We start from the raw sequence: 20414 nt of genomic DNA, 5'->3' as shown, positions 1-20414 counted from the left end.
ACATTTTTGCAAAGCAGTTTTCCTAATACAATGCATTTTATGTTATTTTCACAAATACGTGCACCCTACCTTAGTGCATGCATTTTTGTACACATTACATGGCTGGAGAACTACACTGCAAAAATAGAAATGTGAATTTCAAAGGATGGCTGTGTGTATCAGGTACCCTATTGAAGGCTGCTATATACCATACTCTACCAGCTCTTACTAAGATTTTGGAATATGATAGCTAATATTATCAGAAATTTTTTTATTTTCAAATAAATCCAGATCTTCTCATTTCTTTTCAACTACGTTAAAAATATACAATTTCTTTTTTAAAAGTGCTCTTTCTTAATATACAAGAATCTCCTTATATCTTAACACATGCGTTGCATATGAAAAAAATTGGAAATGAAACCTAGAAGGAATGAGCTGATTGGTATGATTTTGGGGGCAGGGGGTGCCCATTATATCAGCTTATCAGAAGCAGAGTATCAAAAATAGGAGAGTTTTTAGGGACTATTGGCAACCTGTCATTATTTTTCTTAAAGTATTGTTTTGTTTGTTTGATACTCTGATTATATTGTTTTATATACTTTTTTATTTATATGTCTGAGGCATTGGTATCTTCTTTAAAAATCAATTTTTAAAAATAACAACACACTGCCAGCTCATCTTATTTTCTCATTATTGTGAAAGGAAGGATAGGTCAAAGGTCTAAAGCACCTCAAGGGGAATTACCTACTGTCTTTACACTTGAACTCTTATATATTTGTGAATGGGATTGTACTGAAAAAGAGTTGTATGATATGCCTCTTCAGAATAAACATTGATTATTTTTAAACATAAACAAACTTGTAAAAGTGGAACTAGCCTAGCTGCCTTTGGCAAGAAAGAGCTGCCTCTAGGTGACTAGGCAGGGAAGCCTAAAAAGAAAAAACTTCATTCTATTTCTTTATTCTTTGTTTTTAGTGCACATAGCTGTGTGTAGCTATATAAGGATTTTGTCTGCGTTATTCCAGTTCCTCTCTTGTATCCTTGCAAGTGTGAGGTTCAGTGTGCTGTAGTGGTTAAGCCAACCAGGTTCAGACTCTGGATTGAGGGTCCATAGCTTATCTGGAGAGCAGATGTTTGCATGCCAGAAGTCCCAGTTTAAATCCTTGATGTATTGGCCTGTTCCGCAAGACACAGTTAAACCCAAACTATGGTTTACCAGGACTGGCAAATGTTCGGGCTCCTCAAGAGAAACGTGCAGCTGCTTGCTTCCCTGTCCTGTTTATTCCAGCACTTCACTAAGCTAAGCCAAGGTTTAGCCTAGCAAATGGTGTATGAAGTGGGCCTCATGGTTCACCCCTCTCCTCTCTAAATATGACCGGTAGCCAAGGCACATTTTTCACTAGTCTAAGGCAAGTTTCTGTATTTTTTTCTTTTGTTTCTGAAATTTGCCCTGCAAGGTAGTTACATCTTTTCAGTTTTTATTGGGTGGTATTCAATGCCCACCCGACTCATAGTAAACCCATTGAGTTAGTGGACATGACTAACTTAGGTTCATTAATTTCAATGGCTCTACTCTGAGTAAGAGTTAGGTGAATACAACCCATTGTTTTTGTCTTTACACCTCTTGTGCTTTTTCTTTGCCTGATTGCTCTCTCTGCAGATATGATGCTTTCTGCCTAATTCTGCCAATGCCATTGAAAGAGTTTGTGTGTGTGTGTGTGCGTTTGCTGTAACTGACTAACGGGCTTACGCCTGTGGAATTTTCCCCTCTTGTTCCCAATGTGATAGGCATCAAGGATGATTAAACTTCTAGGTGAGACGTCTCTTTTTGGAGACTAGCCTGTGGCTACTTACTGATACTGTGATTCCTTTAGAATGTTCTTAGGAAAGCAGTCATTCACTATGGTGAATATTGCAGAAATGCTTGTGCGATTAAGCTATTAAGCTAGTTCTAACTTGCCATGGCAAGTTGTAAAAGAGTGTGAATGCATGCCGTGTGGAAAAGGGGTGGTTGGAAGCCTGGTTCCTTTGGATAAAGGGAACTCTGATTCCACAGCCTTATTCCATCTGGTGTTATGACCAAGTCAGTTTAAAATGCACTCAGTTTCCCACTGTAAAGCTGTCAGCTTTCTAGGGATCCCCTCTTTTTAACAGTGGCAACCCTTCCCTTACAGGGCCCTAAAATAGATGCACAATCCTGGCAGATTAAAATTCCACCTGTCAGTCAGGACACCTTGGCTCTTGTGCAGTCACAGAGAGAAAAGGTCTTTCTAACAAGGTAGAAAGTTTGTAGGGCAAGTGGTCTCAAGCTGTGACTTCCACAGCTTGCTTTGATGGGAAGAGTGAACAAGGTTGCAGGGTGGGGACTGGGTAGTTTCTAAGAATCAGGATTGGGGGAGTGGTCTGTGGTTTCCATTTATCACACCAGCTGGTAAATTCAGTCAAGTCTATGCACCTGATCTTCCCTGGAGGTATGCATGCTTTTGTCTGGGCGGTTGATTCATCACAGGTCATCAATGGGAAAAACTCAGGCCCTTCAGGAAAACAACTGTTGTCCTTGTGTAAAGTCTCAAGCCGTATTCAAGTCTCCTGCTCTTTGCACCAACAGTGCTGGTGGCCAAAGGGCGGTAGGGTGCAGCTTCCAGTTTAGCAGTTGTCAAGTTTCACAAGGGGATCAATGGAGGTTACAGATGGCAGTGAATTCTGCTAGTAATAGAATCAGGAGCGAAAAACGCCACAATTTGCATGTTTGTCCGAGGTCCGGAACCTGAATACGAGGGGTATTTGGTAGTAGTTTTTTTAGTCAGCCAACATTACAGACACAGGACAAATTTAGATTAGGGAGATGGTACATGAGGGGGTTACCCAAATCACTCTGGATTGATTCAGTTGTCCTAATGTCCCCTCCCTCTCCCCCAATTTTCCCTTTTTTCCCTGGGCCTTCACATTCAATTCCTCCTGAAAGTCAATAGTGAGGAAGACAGACACACCTCACCAGGAAGGGCATTCCGCAAATGGGGAAACTGCCACTGAGAAGACCCTGTCAAGGGTCAATGCCAACTGGGCAGCCCCCAGTGGCTGCACCATCATCAGGGTCTCAGCTGCCGATCGTGGAGTCTGAGATGGTTGATACTGGGGGAGGTGCTTTTTTAGATACTTTGGTCCCAAGCCGTTTAAGGATTTGTATGCTAATACCTATACCTTGAATTGAGCCTGGTATGTCACTGGCAGCCAACGCAGAGCTTTCTGGACTGGTGACACATAGTCGCATTGGGCTCCCCCAATTACCTAGCACAAAGTAATAGGCCCCTCCCTTTTTGCGAGTTCTCTGCATCAGCAGAAGACTTGGAAGGAGAGGAGATGGCAAGTCTGAGCTAACTGCTAGTTAGAGATGTGAAGGACTGGAAAATTTGGAAAGAAATTATTTTTTCCTGTGTTTTCCCCGTTTTCCAGTTTTTCAGGGAAAAATGGAAAAATTAAGAAAAAAAGAAACAAAACATCCCCCTCTTTTTCCGCTGGGCCTACATATTTCTGCTCTAGTGCAATCCAAAATTTATGGTCCCCCAATGAGAGGGTTCTGGGAGCTGGGTAATAAAAGATGTTGCACTGGGGGTCACAATCCTATCTGTTGTTTGCCTTGCATAATACATCATCGTATCATACTGTCAGGATCAGACTTAAAACCCATTGGGTAACTCAGTGTTTGAGTCATCCAGTACGAAGTATTTTTTAAGTACTGTGGAACGCTGTTTTCACTCAATATTTTAGACACAAATTTGTTTTCTGTTAAGCAGTATTAAGACTTTGAATTACGAATGTCAAAGGTCAGAAAGGAAGTTGAGTAATTATTTCTGCAGCGTCTGTTTTCTGTTTTTCCTATTTAACTTCCAGAAATGGTATTGTGCTTGCAAATAAGAGTGCTGGAATGCCTGGTGATATTAAAGATGATCTCAGCTGAACTAACAAAAAATGACAAAAACAAGACTAGATATTGCTAGCCTCTATATTATCAGTGCAGTTATGCATATTTCTGTGTCCAAATAATCAAGTTAAGGATGAACAGATAAGTAACTTGTATTATTTGTTGTAGCTTGAGTAATCACCTCTCCCAACAGATGATGTTTTCTTTCACTGCTTATTTGCAAATGTTAACTGACTTACAACTCTTGTTGATTTACAGCCTGTATGATGCCTGTGGGCTTCACCCCACAGGGCAAATAGCCGCTTGGGGGGAATAATTTAGATTGGGGAAATGGCACCGGGAGGGGTAATCTGGTCACCCTGGGTTGATCCGATTTGTCCTAACTTTTTTTGTTTAATCTAAACCACAAACACAAGAAATTTGATCATGGATCACTTTCTGTCTATCTGGTATTATTTGGTCCTTAATGCTTGAATGTTTTGGATAAAATTGTGTGTGCCCATGCATGCACATGTGTGTGCTTAGTTAAAGAAGTCTGGAACACTCCCTTGCATTCATTGAGGGTTCCGCAGGAGCAGAGATTTATGGGTTGTGCTCTGTCCAGTTAAGGGCAAGTGTACACAACTAAGGCAGCCATGGGTGGGGATCCAGTGCATGCAGAATGCTGCTGGTTTCTTGAGAATAATTGAGCAGTTGGGAGCAAATGGCAGGATCCTTCTGGAGTGTGCATCTTTGTTGTCAGCAGTTGATACATTAGTGGTTGTATTTAACTAAGTCCTACTTGGAGTAAACCCGCTGAAATTAATGAACCTAAGTTAGTCATGTATTAACTTCAGTTGGCCTACTCTGAATAGGCCTAGCATTGAATACCATCCTAAGCTAGCAGCAATTCCTGCTTAACTACAGTTTCAAACCAGAGTTTAATGCAAGGCAGTTATTAGCCTAGTTTGGACATCACACTAATCCATAGTTTAAGGCAAGATGAATGAGTCATGATGAACCTTGGGCTTGCAAATTTCCCATCGTCTTCCACCATGGCAGTGTGGAGAAGTCTGGAAGCCTTCATTTCCATTTTTACTTAACTATGTGCACTGAGACCCCATGAACCTCTCTCTTGCTTATGTGCTTTAAAACACAGCCCCTGCTTAGGCAGCTGCTGGCTATTTCCTTTACAGCACCATATATTACCTTGGTGCAGCAGGCAGAGACTGACAACAGCCCTGATAGTTGATCTTGCTGGCAGGGGCTGATGGGAGCTGGACTCCAACAACATCTGGATGGCCACAGGTTCCCCATCCCTGGATTCATGTTAATTATGGTTAAACAATGGTTTCAGGTTGTCTTGTTAATCATAGTTTTGTCAGTTCAGATGTTAAGGCTACCGTGGTTAAGCAAAAATGGAAGCAAAAGCTTTCAATCAGCTCCATGTGACCGGAGGCTCTCATTGGCTCATTTGCATCACTCTTAAGACTTTAGTTTGACATCTGAATTTGGTCATAATGTTTTGTCTCAGTTATTACGATAACAAAGGTACCTCCCACAAGAAGTAGTGATGGGCACCAATTGGGTAGCTTTAAAAGAAAATTAGACAAATTCGTGGAGGGTAAGGCTGTCAGTCGCTACTAGCCATGATGGGTTTGTTCTGCCTTGACTGTTGGCAGCAGCATGTTTCTGAATACCAGTTATTGGAAATCACAGGTAGGGTTAGTGCTGTTGCGCTCAGGTTCTGCTTGCAGGCTTCCCATGGGGATCTGGTTGGCCACTGTGAGAACAGGATGCTGGACTAGATGGGCCACTGGCCTGATCCAGCAGCACTCTTCTTATGTTATTAGGAGAGTATGTAGGTTTGCTCCATAACAAAAATTGACACTTAAAAAAAAATACTTGTTTCAATAGTATGTGGGCTTATATGGCCAGAGAAGGAACACTTCTGTTATTAATAGCAACAAATACTGAGATCTAATGAGCTGATCTGCCTATTTAAGTAGGGTTACCATTGCCAACGAACTCTTTGAAGCGCTGCTCGTCATTTTCTTTTATTGGATCAGCTTTGGTTGCAGTTGCATGTATTATCTGTAAATTAAAAATGAAAGTTGTGAGGAGGGGAAAGGCACACCTAGAAAGATGTGCCATTTCAAACCAGACTCTGCTGAGGTGGTATAAGATGACCTGCAAAATGCAGGAGTTGAATCCATCCCTTAGTTTGAGGAATGTGAGTCAAGAACCCTATAATTATTTTCAAGGGCCATTCACTTTTATGAGAATTAAACTTATTTGTAGTCGTAATTACATCCAGCTTGTTGAATTGCAGTGTGGAATAAGGTGTGATGTTTTGGCTAAACGTAAACATTGTTGAAACTCAATGATTGTTCCACAGTACTCCTCTCCCCCGCCCTGCCCCTTTTAAAAAAGATGGTTATATGAGCAACAGGAGTTTTGGATTGAAACATGCCTTTTGGTTTCACACAGCATGTCAAGAAACAAGTTTATCTCGTTCCCAGGTGAATCTGGGAAATTAAAAATGGGGGGGTAGGTGTGTTTCATGGGGGAAAGTTTGTAGTTCACCAGTTGTGAAATCAGTTTGGCATTCATGACTGAGCCACCCGTTCAAGAAAAAGGTAATATGGTTTTAATTCCATTATCAGTGTGCAAGAGAAAAGGGTGATGTGGTGTTGCACTTGGCAGTGATTAGGCATTAACTAGAGTGCCGTGTCTTGTTTGGAAGCCACATAGGGGCCCACAGTACAATCTAAAGCTTCGTGGGGGGGCACCACACAGAGGAACAAGAACTGCAGTGCCAATTTAAAATCATCTTGATCCTGAATCTGTTGAGTGGATGGCACTGTCTTCCCAGGATGGGAATGGTTTGGTTGGTATGGCTGCCATACTGTGGGAGGACAGGGAGGGGGAAGAGATGGGACCTAGCTGCTCAGTTGTCTCTGGCATTTTGTGTATTGTATTGTATTAGTCATTTGTAATTGTTTTAAGTAACTCATGAGGATGATTTTGTTTTATTGTTTGCTGATGTTTTTGTTATCTTGTAATGCAGTAAGTTAAAAGGATTCTTGACTTTTGTTAATTTGGTTTCAGTTATAGGGTGGCGATGGGTTTTGGTTATATGCCTTGCCATTTGTAAGCCACCCTGAGTTCCAGTTTGGAAAAAGGGTGGGGTAAAAATAAAGTTTCATTCATTCATTCATTCATTTCAATGGGTTGTAAGCCACTTTGAGTATAGTAATGTAGAAAGGCGATACACTTACAAAAAAATGAAATGAAATACATAAGCTGGCATTTTGCTTTTTTATCACGTCTGCCATGACTTAGGATAAGAGCTGGTTTCATGTATTCCCTGCAGTTTCTCTTCACAGCCCTAGAGATGTTGCCGTCATATTTTAAAATCTCTCTGCTTAGAGCAGGGGTAGCCAATGTGGTGCCCTCCAGTTGGTGCTGGACTCCAGCCCCTGCCTGCAAGTGGTCAAGGATGATGGAAGTTGTAGTCCCAATAAATCTGGAGGGCCACAAGTCGCCCACCCCTGGCTTAGAGCAAAGAAGAATGAGTAAGGGACATAACCAACAGTTTTTCAAATATCCAAAAGACCATTGCAAAGCAGAGGATACCCAGTGGCTTCCCTGGGGCCATTGAAAGAAGGACAAGCCGGAGCGAAGTAAAGACCAGATTTAGACTGGATATCCAGGGGAGGGGGGAGTTCCTAAATGTGACAATATGGCTGAGCAATAGATCAAGTTGTAGATTTTTTACTGGAAGCTTTTGAGAACAATCACTGTAGAGAACAGACCCTATGGACAACACTAGTTTTTGGTGGCTGTAACATTTGAAGATGTTTCGATAATGCCTCCCCCAGTTTTATGTAATGTGATTCCCCTTAGTCTTTCATTGCTTGGAGATGTTTCAGTCAATGAGAAGAAGGGTGGGAGATACTGCTTTCAAATTCTGCAAAAACAGGTTGTTGATGCATTTTAGAAATGGAAAGTATGGGATGGCCAATAGGGGTTTGTGTCACTTTAAATACTGAGTTGCCTTTTATAGGCATGTTCTAAACACCCACACCCAGATCCAGATGGCTTGCATTATATACAGAATATAGAGTCATGAAAGATACTAGCACTGCACTGCTTACAAAGGATCTGATTCCTTCAAACACAGTGAACTGACAATGACACTTCACTCTGTTGTGGGCACCTCTGTACATTTTCTAGCTCAGTGGTAGAGCATCTGCCTTGCATGCAGAAGGTTCAGTCTCTGGCATCTCTAGTAGGTCTGGGAGAGACCCCTGCCTGAAACCCTAGAGAATCTCTGCCAGTCAGTGCAGACAAGATTGAGCTAGGTGGACCTGTGGTCTGACTCCATATATGGCAGCTTCCTGCATTCCTACCGGTCTGATTGCAACTACAACCTCAATAGGATGCCTCAGAATTTAAATTTCAAGGACAGCACATTCCCATTAGTTTCCTCTCTCTTTCCATCTTCACTTTAAAGATTGTCATTTTCTTTTTTCTCTCCACCTTCCTCCTCTTCACTTTGTTCGCACCTGTGTTGCACCCCCTATCACCTACTTGATACATCTTTTCCAACAACTGATGTTAAATGTATATAAGCATTTAACAAAATGGAAATGGACTGCCTTCAAGTCGATCCCAACTTATGGCGACCCTATGAATAGGGTTTTCATAGTAAGTGGTATTCAGAGGTGGTTTACCATTGCCTTCCTCTGAGGCTGAGAGGCAGTGACTGGCCCAAGGTCACCCAGTGAGCTTCATGGCTGTGTGTGGATTCGAACCCTGGTCTCCCAGGTCATAGTCCAGCACCTTAACCACTATACCCATGGACAGTTTTTATCCTTTTACATAATGGCTGCAGGTGTAGGTGTTTTGCCTCTGTTTCTCTTACTGCATTATTTTATTCAATAGTCATTCAGTCCCAGATTTTTTATTTATTTTTTATTATTTATTTATTAAATTTATATCCTGCCCTTCCTCCCAGAAGGAGCCCAGGGCGGCAAACAAAAATAATAAAAGCACTTGAAAACAACTTAAAAACAAACATCTTTTAAAAAATATTAAAACAAAACATCTTTAAAAACATCTTTAAACAAAGCATCTTTAAAAACATATTAAAACAAAACATCTTCAAGACATCTTTAAAAAACAACTTTAAAAACATCTTAAAAAGCAGTTCTAGCACAGACTCAAACTGGGATAAGGCCTCTACTTGTTGAAAGAGGAAGGTCTTGAATAGGCACCAAAAAGATAACAGAGATGGTGCCTGTCTAATATTTAAGGGGAGGGAATTGCAAAGTGTTGGTGCCACAACCCTAAAGGTCCATTTCCATGTTGTGTGGAGTGGACCTCCTGATAAGATGGTATCTGCAGGAGGCCCACTTGCAGAGCACAGCGCTTGACTGGGTATATAAAGGGTAAGGCTATCTTCAGGTATCCTGGTCCCAAGCTGTATAGGGCTTTGTACATCAAAACTAGAACCCTGAGCTTGGCCTGGAAGCTAATTGGCAGCCAGTGCAGTTCTTTCAGCAGCGAGGTAACAGGTTGACGCAGTTGCACCACTGCATTTTGCACCAGCTGAAGCTTCCGGACCGACCTCAAGGCCAGCCCCACATAGAGTGCATTACAGTAATCCAGCCTGGAAGTTACCAGTGCATGGACAGCATTCCTCTTCCATTGGTCTATTGCGGGTATTCAATCCTTTTTCCATGCATTGAATTCAATCTATGTATTAATAACCAAAAATGTATTAATAACCAAAATCCATACATTGCTCCGTACTTGATGTTTCATTTATCCCAAATGCATTAAATGCAATTGACAACCAGTTATTTATTCAGCATTTGCTTGCATTTCTCCCAAGAATTCTTGAATTAATAAACATCCCCACTATATGAGGTAAAAGGTTCTTTTTGACCTTTCTGCAGCTCCATAGACAGAGCTGGTGCCAGGCATGACTGGGGCCTTGGGCACCAGCCTGTCCCGGGTCCACAGCACCATAGCCAAGCCCCCCATACAGGTGGCACAGGGCTAATAAGCCCAGCTGTGCGTCCCACCTACCTCTCCCATCCCTGTGAGTGATGTGTGCACTTTGTGTGCATGCCTCCCATCAGCCAAAATGACAGCGGTGGCATCAGCCCCTTAGGGAAGTCCTTGATGTCATCTTGGTTGATTACAGGAATGCATGCACAGTGTGCATGTCATTCACGGGGACGGGAGAGGTAGATGGGGCTTGCATGCAGGCTTATACCTGCCTTAGGGGGGTTGCCTGGGAACTCCATCTCCACAATCCACAGCAGGGTCTGGAGCCAACGCTGCTGCAGGTCGCAGAATAGGATCGCTACCCTTCCACTCTGAGGGGCCTCTCTGGGTCACAAGAGCCCTTGGCCAGGGCCTGACTTGGCTGCCCTTTGGCGCCAGCCCTGCCCACAGATATCAGGTATTGTTAAGTAAACCTTAGCTAATCTGTCTGTATTCTGATTTCCTTCATGGATTCCCCTTCCTTCCCTCTTTCACCCCCTCATTTCCTTCCCAGAGGCATAATGCTCCAAAACCCATTTTGGAGAGTATGTGCCATGGGCTCATTTGCACCTTCTTTCTGTCTCCTACCATGCAGATTCACTTATCCTTTCCTTAGTTTGCTTTAATCATGGTTCATTTCATTCACATTGCTGGTTAAGGATAGCCAAAGTCACCATTTTCCAGAGAGGTAGCTACATTAGTCTGCTGAAACATAAAGAAAAAAGAGTCTTGTGACATCTTAAAAGAGTAACAAATTTATTGTGGCATAAACCTTTGTGGACCACTGCCGAATTTGTCAGAGACATGATGGTTGAGGGTCTGTGTCTGAAGCAATTTGGGGGAGTGAGGTCATGAAATGTACAAGGAACAGACAGCGATAATTACCTAAGAGCCAAATACTTACAGTGACCAATCGACAAGGCTGTGTTGGTGATGACGCAAACATCCTGGAGTTAGTATGCTAGTTAATGCATGTAGTGTGATAAAAATCAATTATCTCAATTCAAGCCACAGGTGGCAGAATTGAATTGCCTGATGAATTATAGTTCAGCACTTTGACACTGTCGAGTCTCTCTTTAAAGTCATTTGCTCAATAATGGCCACTCAGTGTGGTGTAGTGGTTAAGGCAGCCTTTCCCAACCAGTGTGCCTCCAGATGTTGTTGGACCAGATCTCCCATCAGCCTCAGCCAGCATTGCCAATGGTCAGGAAAGATGGGAGTTGTGGTCCAACAACATCTGGAGGCACACTGGTTGGGAAAGGCTGGGTTAAGGTGTTGGACTACGACCTGAGAGACCAGGGTTCGAATCCGCACACAGCCATGAGGCTCACTGGGTGACCTTGGGCCAGTCACTGCCTCTTAGCCTCAGAGGAAGGCAATGGTAAACCACCTCTGAATACCGTTTACCATGAAAACCGTATTCATAGGGTCGCCATAAGTTGGGATCGACTTGAAGGCAGTCCATTTCCATTTTAAGGTCACTTATGGAGTGTTATTAAAACCATGAACTGCAGCTCTGGTTTCTGGGAGACTGCAACTGTGGCTGGGAGGTAGACAATGTTAAACAATGGTTGAAAATACTGTGGAAGGGAGAGGAGATTCATGGATGAGAGGAAGGGCAGCATGCCAACTTGTGAAATCAAATTTCGGATAGTGAAACAATGTTACCACTGTACCAGACGGATGTATCCCATTAGGTGGTAATATAAAAGTCAAGTCCTCCTTATATGGATGGTGTCTAGATGATTTAGGTGCTTCATTTAAAAAATGACAACAGTATTATGCATGAAGGCTTTTCATCATACAGTGTTGATATTCAGCTAGAAATGCTTTATCAATAGATTACATAAGAGATGAGCAACATGTTCAGCAGGCAGGTCCAGATCAGCTATATAGCACAAGCTGGAATACTGTACTTCATTTTAATACTAATGAGACAAGGAGAATGTGACCTTGCTGCTTCTCGATCTCTCTGCAGCATTTGGTAACACCTACGATGGTATCATCATGGGCCAATACACTTTTTGGGACGGTTATTGGAGGCACTGTTTCGCAGTGGCGCTGATCCTAACTCCAGGGGTGGTTCCAAAAAGTAGTATCAGGATAGGGCTCTTCAGCCCCCTGGCAGCAATGCTATGGGAGTGCACAGGGCACAGTTTTATTTCCATTGTTGTTGAACATCAACATCAGGTGTGTAGAAGCTTAGCCGCTCCCGATGTTGCTAAACTACAACTCCTACACTGGGTCCAACACTCTTAACAACTACGCCACATTGGCCCTTTGTATCATGTAGATAAAAAGAGTATAAAAAGAATAAAATTAACTTGCAACTTGTTTAATTTACTTCCCACTCCCTAATATGTTTTGCCATGGCAATTTCAGACTCACAAAGATGACTGCTTGAAATTTCCTTCTATTTCCTTTTTATTATTATTAAGAGAAAGTTCTTGTGACTGTAACAAGATTCTGCAGTCCAAAAATGTGATGGGGTCTGGTGTTGCTCACTTAGGGTTTTTTCCCAAGCCTATATATTTAGAAGACAATTAGAGCGTAAGGGACATCAAAGTTATACAAGTTTGTTTTTCTCATATTTATTATCGAACCAAGCAGACATTGTCAGAATATTTTTATGGCTGCAATAAAGGCCTTTGAGCATCAACGTGATTGTCAAACTGAAGGTTTTCTTGTCTCCCAACTAGGGATGGGAGAGAAATTCAATTCAGTTCACATTTAAAGCTGAACTTATCAAATCTGCACTTTCTAAAACACTATGAGAACCAAAACACAGCCTTTCTTGGAAATCTGCAGTTATCCAAATTTTTGCACTGCAGTTCTCCAACCAAACAATGTTTACACAAATTCATATATTAGGGGAAACTGTTCATAAAAATGAATATATTCATGAAAATAACATACATAAATGCATTATATTGCTCAAAACTGCATACAAACTGTATTAGGAAAAATTCACACTAAAATGCTGAAGAATTTTCATGGTATATTTTTATTAAAAATTGCAAACTGCTGCAGAAATGTGGAAAACTGAATTTAAGGTTGGAAAAAATGAGAAATGGAGTGAATCAGAATGGACAGATCTTTCTGTGACGCCCTTCCCTGGCTCTCCCTGTCAGGTTCCTACCTGCTCGTGGTTACTGCCTGTCTCTAGGCACCACCAGGGACTCCACCAGTCCGGACTGTCCTTTATTTTATTTTTTTCTCTCCCCGCTCTAGCACAGATCTCAACAGATCCCCCTGCTAGGCAACCACCAGTCACGTCCTAATACTAGTATTCCCAGAGACTCTGAATACTGGTATTGTTATTCTCTTCACCGCTGCCACCATTTGTTACAGTTCCCTTTCAGCCTTGGTCATTACCTTACCCTCCCTTCTGGTCTGTGAAACCCCAGCCAAGGATCAGGCCTTTGGTAAACCAAATTAAGTATTTATTAAAGATAACAAAGCTAACAAGATTAACAAGATTTCTTCTTAATTTATTTATTTATTTATTTATTTTAATTTATATACCGCCCTAAGCCTGAAGGCTCTCTGGGCGGTGTACAAAAAGATAAAAAAACAAGCAATGTATAAATACAATAAATACAATAAATCAAGAAAACAAAACAAACAAACAATAAAAGAACCAAACAACATCCAAAATACAAATAATGATGAAAATGCTATTAAAACACACTTTAAAATGCCTGGGAGTATAAAAAGGTTTTCACCTGGCGCCGAAAAGATAGTAGCATTGGTGCCAGGCGCACCTCATCGGGGAGGCTGTTCCACAGTTCGGGGGCCACCACAGAAAAGGCCCTGGTTCTAGTCACCACCCTCCGAGCTTCTCGATGGGATGGCACTCGGAGGAGGGCCTTAGATGTTGAGCGCAGTGTCCGGGTAGGTTCATATTGGGAGAGGCGGTCCACCAGGTATTGCGGTCCCATGCCGTGTAGGGCTTTATAGGTCAAAACCAGCACTTTGAATCTAGCCCGGAAACAAACAGGAAGCCAGTGCAGACGGGCCAGAACAGGTGTTATATGAGCGGACCTTCTGGTCCGCGTCAGCAATCTGGCCGCTGCATTCTGGACTAGTTGTAGTTTCCGAACAGTCTTCAAGGGCAGCCCAACGTAGAGCGCATTGCAGTAGTCCAGTCTAGAAGTTACCAGAGCATGAACAACTGAGGCGAGGTCGTCACTGTCCAGATAGGGACGTAGCTGGGCTACCAGGCGAAGATGGTAGAAAGCATTCCGTGCCACCGAGGCCACCTGGGCCTCAAGTGACAAGGAAGGATCAAAAAGAACCCCCAAGCTATGCACCTGTTCCTTCAAGGGGAGTGTAACCCCATCAAGAACAGGATGAACATCCTCCATCTGGGCAGAGAAGGCACTCACCAACAGCGTCTCGGTCTTGTCTGGATTGAGCTTCAGTCTGTTAGCTCCCATCCAGTCCATTATCGTGGCCAGACAGCGGTTTAGCATGTTAACAGCCTCACCTGAAGAGGATGAAAAGGAGAAATAGAGCTGCGTGTCATCAGCGTACTGATGGCAACGCACCCCAAAACTCCTGATGACCGCACCCAGCGGCTTCATATAGATGTTGAAAAGCATGGGGGACAGTACCGATCCCTGCGGGACTCCACAATGGAGAGTCCAGGGCATCGAGCAATGTTCCCCAAGCACTACCTTCTGGTGGCAACCCACCAAGTAGGAGCGGAGCCACTGCCAAGCAGTACCCCCAACTCCCAACTCCGTGAGTCTTCCCAGAAGGATACCATGATCGATGGTATGAAAAGCAGCTGAGAGATCAAGGAGAATCAACAGAGTCACACTCCCCCTGTCCCTCTCCCGACAAAGGTCATCATACAGGGCGACCAAGGCTGTTTCAGTGCCAAAACCGGGCCTGAAACCGGATTGAAATGGATCAAGATAATCAGTGTCATCCAAGAGCCCCTGGAGCTGGCCGGCAACCACCCATTCTAGCACCTTGCCCAGGAACGGAACATTCGCCACAGGTCTATAGTTGTTCAGGTTATCTGGGTCCAAAGAGGGTTTCTTCAGGAGCGGTCTCACAACCGCCTCTTTCAGGCAGTCAGGGACTACTCCCTCTCTCAGAGAGGCGTTTATTATCTCCTTGGCCCAGCCAGCGGTTCCGGTCCTGCCAGCTTTCACCAGCCAAGAGGGGCAAGGGTCCAGCACATATGTGGTCACCCGCACCAGTCCAAGGATCTTGTCAACATCCTCAAGCTGTACAGACTGAAACTCATCCAATAAACAAGGACAAGACCGTGTTCTGGATGCTTCATTAGATCCCACTGCCATAATATTGGAGTCTAAGTCCCGGCGAATGCATGCGATCTTATCCTGGAAGTGCCTTAAGGCACATAAGCATATGGTTTTACTCAATACTAATCCGAACTCCACCCCCGTCCTTCTCCACTCTCTCCTGGCAAACAACTCTCTAAACCCCACCAAACAACCCACTCTTTCTCTTCTCCCCCCAGATTCCACTCTCACTCTTCCTTTTATACGTTCAGCCATTTTAAACACTCAGCCAATCATCTAGCATTCTACTGCCCATTCACTCCCCCTCCTCTTTCACTCCACTTACCATGTATCTTCTAAACAACAACACTTACCATATATACATTAATATAGGAACATCACACTTTCCATCCCTGCTCCCATTACATCTGTGCATTTATTTTCTCTAGGAATACATCTGTGCCATTAATTCTTGGCATTATATGTTGATGGGATTACAAGCAAGTATGAAATAACTGCAGGCTTATAAGTGAATTCAGTTGCTATTTAGTTATATAGGTTCAGACTTTTAACTTGGAAATGCCAGCATAGGAGGGCAAAACCCCAGCTCATTCAGATTTCTCATGTGCCACCTGAGGCACTTTTGAGCCTCGCTTCCACTGTTGTATTGGGTTTTTGAATTAACAAGGGGGACTGGCAACAAAATGTTGCAGTGTGAAGCTAACAAGATCCTGCCAGTTAGCCACACCCTCTTCCATGATATTCCATTCACTCCCCCATTCCTAGCAGTCATCTGGTATTCTTTGACCACTCAGCATGCTCAATCCTCATTAAGCTGTTTTAGGGTTCTTCTCTTAAAGTATTGTTCTAGTTTTTTGTACTTCTGTACATCTGGGGTTCCCCCAGACCAGTTGATACCTCCCTCTTGTGCATAAATAGTTCTGTTTTGGCTCCGTAAGGTTCCAGGCACAGAGAACTGAGTGTGCTATCAATTGACCATGTAGGAAGGGGGATTTACAAACATATTTCCACTTTTCTGGGTTTGTTGCATCACCTGTGATCTAGTGTGTTCTACCTGAAGCACATTTTAGTCTTCCATCCAGAATGTTCAACACAGAATTATATAAATTTCGGGATGGCTTTTTTCACATTTTAACCACTCCTGAAAATGGAAATGGACCGCCTTCAAGTCGATTCCAACTTATGACAACCCTATGAACAGGGTTTTCATGGTAAGTGGTATTCAGAGGTGGTTTACCATTGCCTTCCTCTGAGGCTGAGAGGCAGTGACTGGCCCAAGGTCACCCAGTGAGCTTCATGGCTGTGTGGGGATTCGAACCCTGGTCTCCCAGGTCGTAGTCCAACCACTATGCCACACTGGCCACCTGTACAGAAATTGGTGGGAAGTGGAGTTTGTCAGTTTCATCAATGTAGATCTCCTCTCCCTCTTTGCTCTCTGGAATGAAATGTTGGAGAAAGACTTGCCAGTTTGGCTCCTGCTGGGAAAACTTGATTCCTTTTTCCTGTTTCTTTTCTGAGCAGAGAAGGGGAGTTTTTCTGATTTCTTTTTTATAATAAGAGCATGTATGTGCATCCTTAGTGATGCACATGGTAGCACCTTACTTAAAAATAAAACAAATGGAGAAGGCCTCATTGGAACTGACAAACTTTCCCCCCTGATTTTATCAATTTGACCGAAGAGCTGAGGGGCTGATGATGAAGAAAATGGCAATGTTAACTAGAAAGAAGATTATTATTGTTGTTATTATTGTTATTAATTAAATGTATATTTATTTATTTATTACATTTATACCCTGCCTTTCTTTTCATGAAACCCAAGGCGGCTTACATATGGTTCCCAGGTGGTCTCCCATCCAGACACTGACCAGACCTGACCGTGCTTATTTAAAGACTTTAAAACATATTAAAACAAAACATCTTAAAAACATATTTAAAGAACAACTTTAAAAACATCTTAAAAAAACAATTCCAGCACAGATGCTGACTGGGTTAAAAGGCTTGTTGAAGGAGCAAGGCCTTCAGTACGCGCCAAAAAGATAACAGAAATGGTGCCTGTCTAATGTTTAAGGGGAGGGAATTCCAAAGGGTAGGTGCCACAGTACTAAAGATCTGCTTCCTATGTTGGGCAGAGTGGACCTCCTGATAAGATGTATCTGCAAAGCACAGTGATCAACTGGGTATATAAGGGGTAAGATAATCCTTCAGATATTTAGAGATGTGAAGGTCTGGGAAAACCCCCAGCAAAATTCACAAAAAAGTCCCCCCTTTTTTCCTGGGCCTTCAGATCTCTAGTCACAGGGAAGTAAGAGCCAGTGTCCTGGACTGACAGATAAGGGGTATGTCTTCTCGCACACTCAACCCAAGGGATATTGTGAAGTATACAAAGCTGGAGACGCATAACTCGGGAATGTTCATGAGCATTAACTGAAGCTGGCTAAGATTTCCAAGTGGTAATCTGAGGTGATTTAAAATACATGCGTGATTTTGGCCTGCAGATATGTTAAGATACAAATCTAAAAGGGCTTTGTGTGCGTTCTGCAGTTTTATGGGAGGCAAAAGTTGTGGAACATATTATTTCCTGCAGAATGTCAGGATTCCCCCCCTTTTCCCTTTAAAATTATATTTATATCTCACCTTTCCTCCAAGGAGCTCAAGGTAGTGTACATGGTTCTCCCCCTCCCCATTTAATCCCCACAACAATCCTGTGAGGTAGGTTAGGCTGAGAGGCAGTGACTGGCCCAAGGTCACCCAGTGAGCTTCATGGCTGAGTGGGGATTCAAACCCTGGTTTTCCAGGTCCTCGTCCAACACTCTTAACTACTACACCACACCAGCTCTCCTCTTTTTTAAAAAAACCAGGTTGCTAGTTCTTATGATTGCAAAGACAGGCTTGAAGCTGTGGGCACAGTGCCTGCGGCTAAATAAGTGGCTGAATCACTTTTCCAGGGAGCAGAGCTTCAGTGTCCTGCACAGCTCCTTATCTGTTGTTGTGACTTCAAAAGCAGAATAAATTATGCAAAAGCAGGAACTCATGGAAATATGTTGAATTTGCATAGTTTATTCAGACTGCAGAATTTTTTTCACAGAATTTGGGTTATTTTTGAAGTAATTTCCCCCACCCACCCCATGTGCATACACAACCCTTGATATAAAGTGAAACAGCTGTTGAAACATGATACTTGCTTTCTTGTTAGCAATTGGCTGGATACTTAAGGAGTTCTTGGCCATAAAATCTCTCATCAGTAAATCATTGTCTTGGGCAATAAGATTTATAAAAGGCTACACCAATTACACTTAAGGATGGTTTATAGAGCAGCCCAAAGGGAATTGCTGGTCTAATTTCTGTTGTGCTGTAGTGGCACTATTACAAATGGGTAAATGGTGCCACTGCAGTTTCCAGATCAGCAGAGATCAGGTGACACAAACAGCCAGAAGGGTCTTGTCTGACCATTCAAAGCTGTGGATTCTGTGTCCTGACCCTTCAGTCTGAGCAACTTGTAGCTGACAAATTGTTCATAGACTGCATTAGAGGAAGGGCCACAGCCCAGTGGTAGAGCACACAGTGCTTTGCAGGCAGAAAGACACAGGTTCAATCCTTAGTGCCTCCCCTGAGTTGGCAAGGTTCATTTCACATTGACACGAAATCAAGCGCTCTGTGTTACTGGCCTAGTTCTCTGGAATGCGCTGCCAACAGAGATTCAGCAGGCGCCTTCTGCTTTAAGCATTATATGCCTGCTGAAAACCTTTCCTTTCCACCAGGCTTATGCAGGCAATTAAGAAGACATTTATTTGCAATAGTTGACGTTTGTTCTTACTGCATTTTAAAAATGGTTTTTACTGCATGGTTTTTATCATTGTTAACCACTTTGATATTTTAAAAATGAAATAGCAATATACAAAGATTTATAAATAAATAAAATAAATGTGCCCGGGAAAAACACCCATCTGAAATTTTGGAGAGTTGCATTCAGACATCATAGAGTGTTGGACTGTGACCTGGGAGGCCAGGGTTCAAATCCCCACTAGGGTGAACTTGGGCCAGTCATTGCCTCTCAGCCTAACCTACCCCATAGTGTTGTTGTGAAGATAAAATGGGGGGGGGGAAAGAACCATGTACAGCCCCTTGAGCTTTGTGGAAGAAAGGTGGGATATAAATGCAATAATATATAATAAAAATAATTTCTGCATCCCTCTAAACTGCCGTACCTGACACGAGGAGGATTCCCATGAGCACAGAAATTATCCCTACAGTTACAGAACTTAGCCAGGGCAGAGCTGTGAGCAAAAATAAAAATGCTTTTTAGCACATTTAATGGGCGGATAGATGTGAAACTGCCTTTATACCAAACAGATCTTTGGTCCATCGAGACTCAGATTGTCTACTTTGACTGACAGCAACCCCTCTTCGTATGCCCTGTGTGTGTGATGTTTTCAGGAATCCAAATACCTCCCGAGCGGCCCGCTTGCTCCGTTCAGTAGTACATGCTTTGGTTCTGTCTCGTTTGGACTACTGTAATGCTTTATATGTGGGTCTTCCCTGGAAAACGGTCCATAAGCTGCAGCTAGTGCAGAATGCGGCAGCTCGCCTGATTAAAGGCAGCCACCGCCAAGATCATATTACCCCAGTCCTCAAGGAGCTGCACTGGTTACCGGTGGCTGCTCGGGCCAAATTCAAGGTCCTGGCTTTAACATTTAAGGCCCTATTTGAAGCTGGCCCACTCTACCTAAAGGGACGCCTCCACTCTCACCAGGGGCGTCGGCTAACAAGATCATCCACGAATGGTCTACTTCTTATTCCCCCCATAAAAGCAGCCAGATTGGTGAGGTCTAGAGCCTTCTCGGTTGTGGCTCCCTCACTTTGGAACTCCTTGCCAACCGACCTCCACCAGGCCCCCTTGCTGTGTTTTCGATGGGCCTTGAAGACCTGGCTCTTTAACCAGGCATGGGAGGGGGGTTAGGCTGGCAGATTGCAGTTCTAGGGGGGTTTAATTTTTTAATTTTTTAATCTTCTCTGTTTATGTTTTTATATGGAATGTATTTGTATTTTGTTGTACGTCGCCCAGAGTAGCAGATTAATCTCTGCCAGATGGGCGTCTAACAAATCTAATAATAATAATAATAATAATAATAATAAGTTTGAATTGCCCCTATGTCCATCAAAAATATTGTTGCCTTCAGAGCAAAATTCCTCCTGAA

General features: G+C 43.0%; 1 protein-coding gene across 5 annotated transcripts in view; it reads left to right on the top strand.

Annotated features, from left to right (window-relative positions):
- PTPN13 (protein tyrosine phosphatase non-receptor type 13) overlaps window positions 1-20414 on the top strand; it is a 196459-nt gene that overhangs the window by 32480 nt on the left and 143565 nt on the right. The gene's annotated exons all lie outside the window — the stretch shown is intronic.

Source organism: Rhineura floridana, chromosome 9 (genome assembly GCF_030035675.1).
Source record: "Rhineura floridana isolate rRhiFlo1 chromosome 9, rRhiFlo1.hap2, whole genome shotgun sequence".
NCBI lineage: Eukaryota > Metazoa > Chordata > Lepidosauria > Squamata > Rhineuridae > Rhineura > Rhineura floridana.
This window is presented reverse-complemented; position numbering and strand designations above follow the sequence as displayed.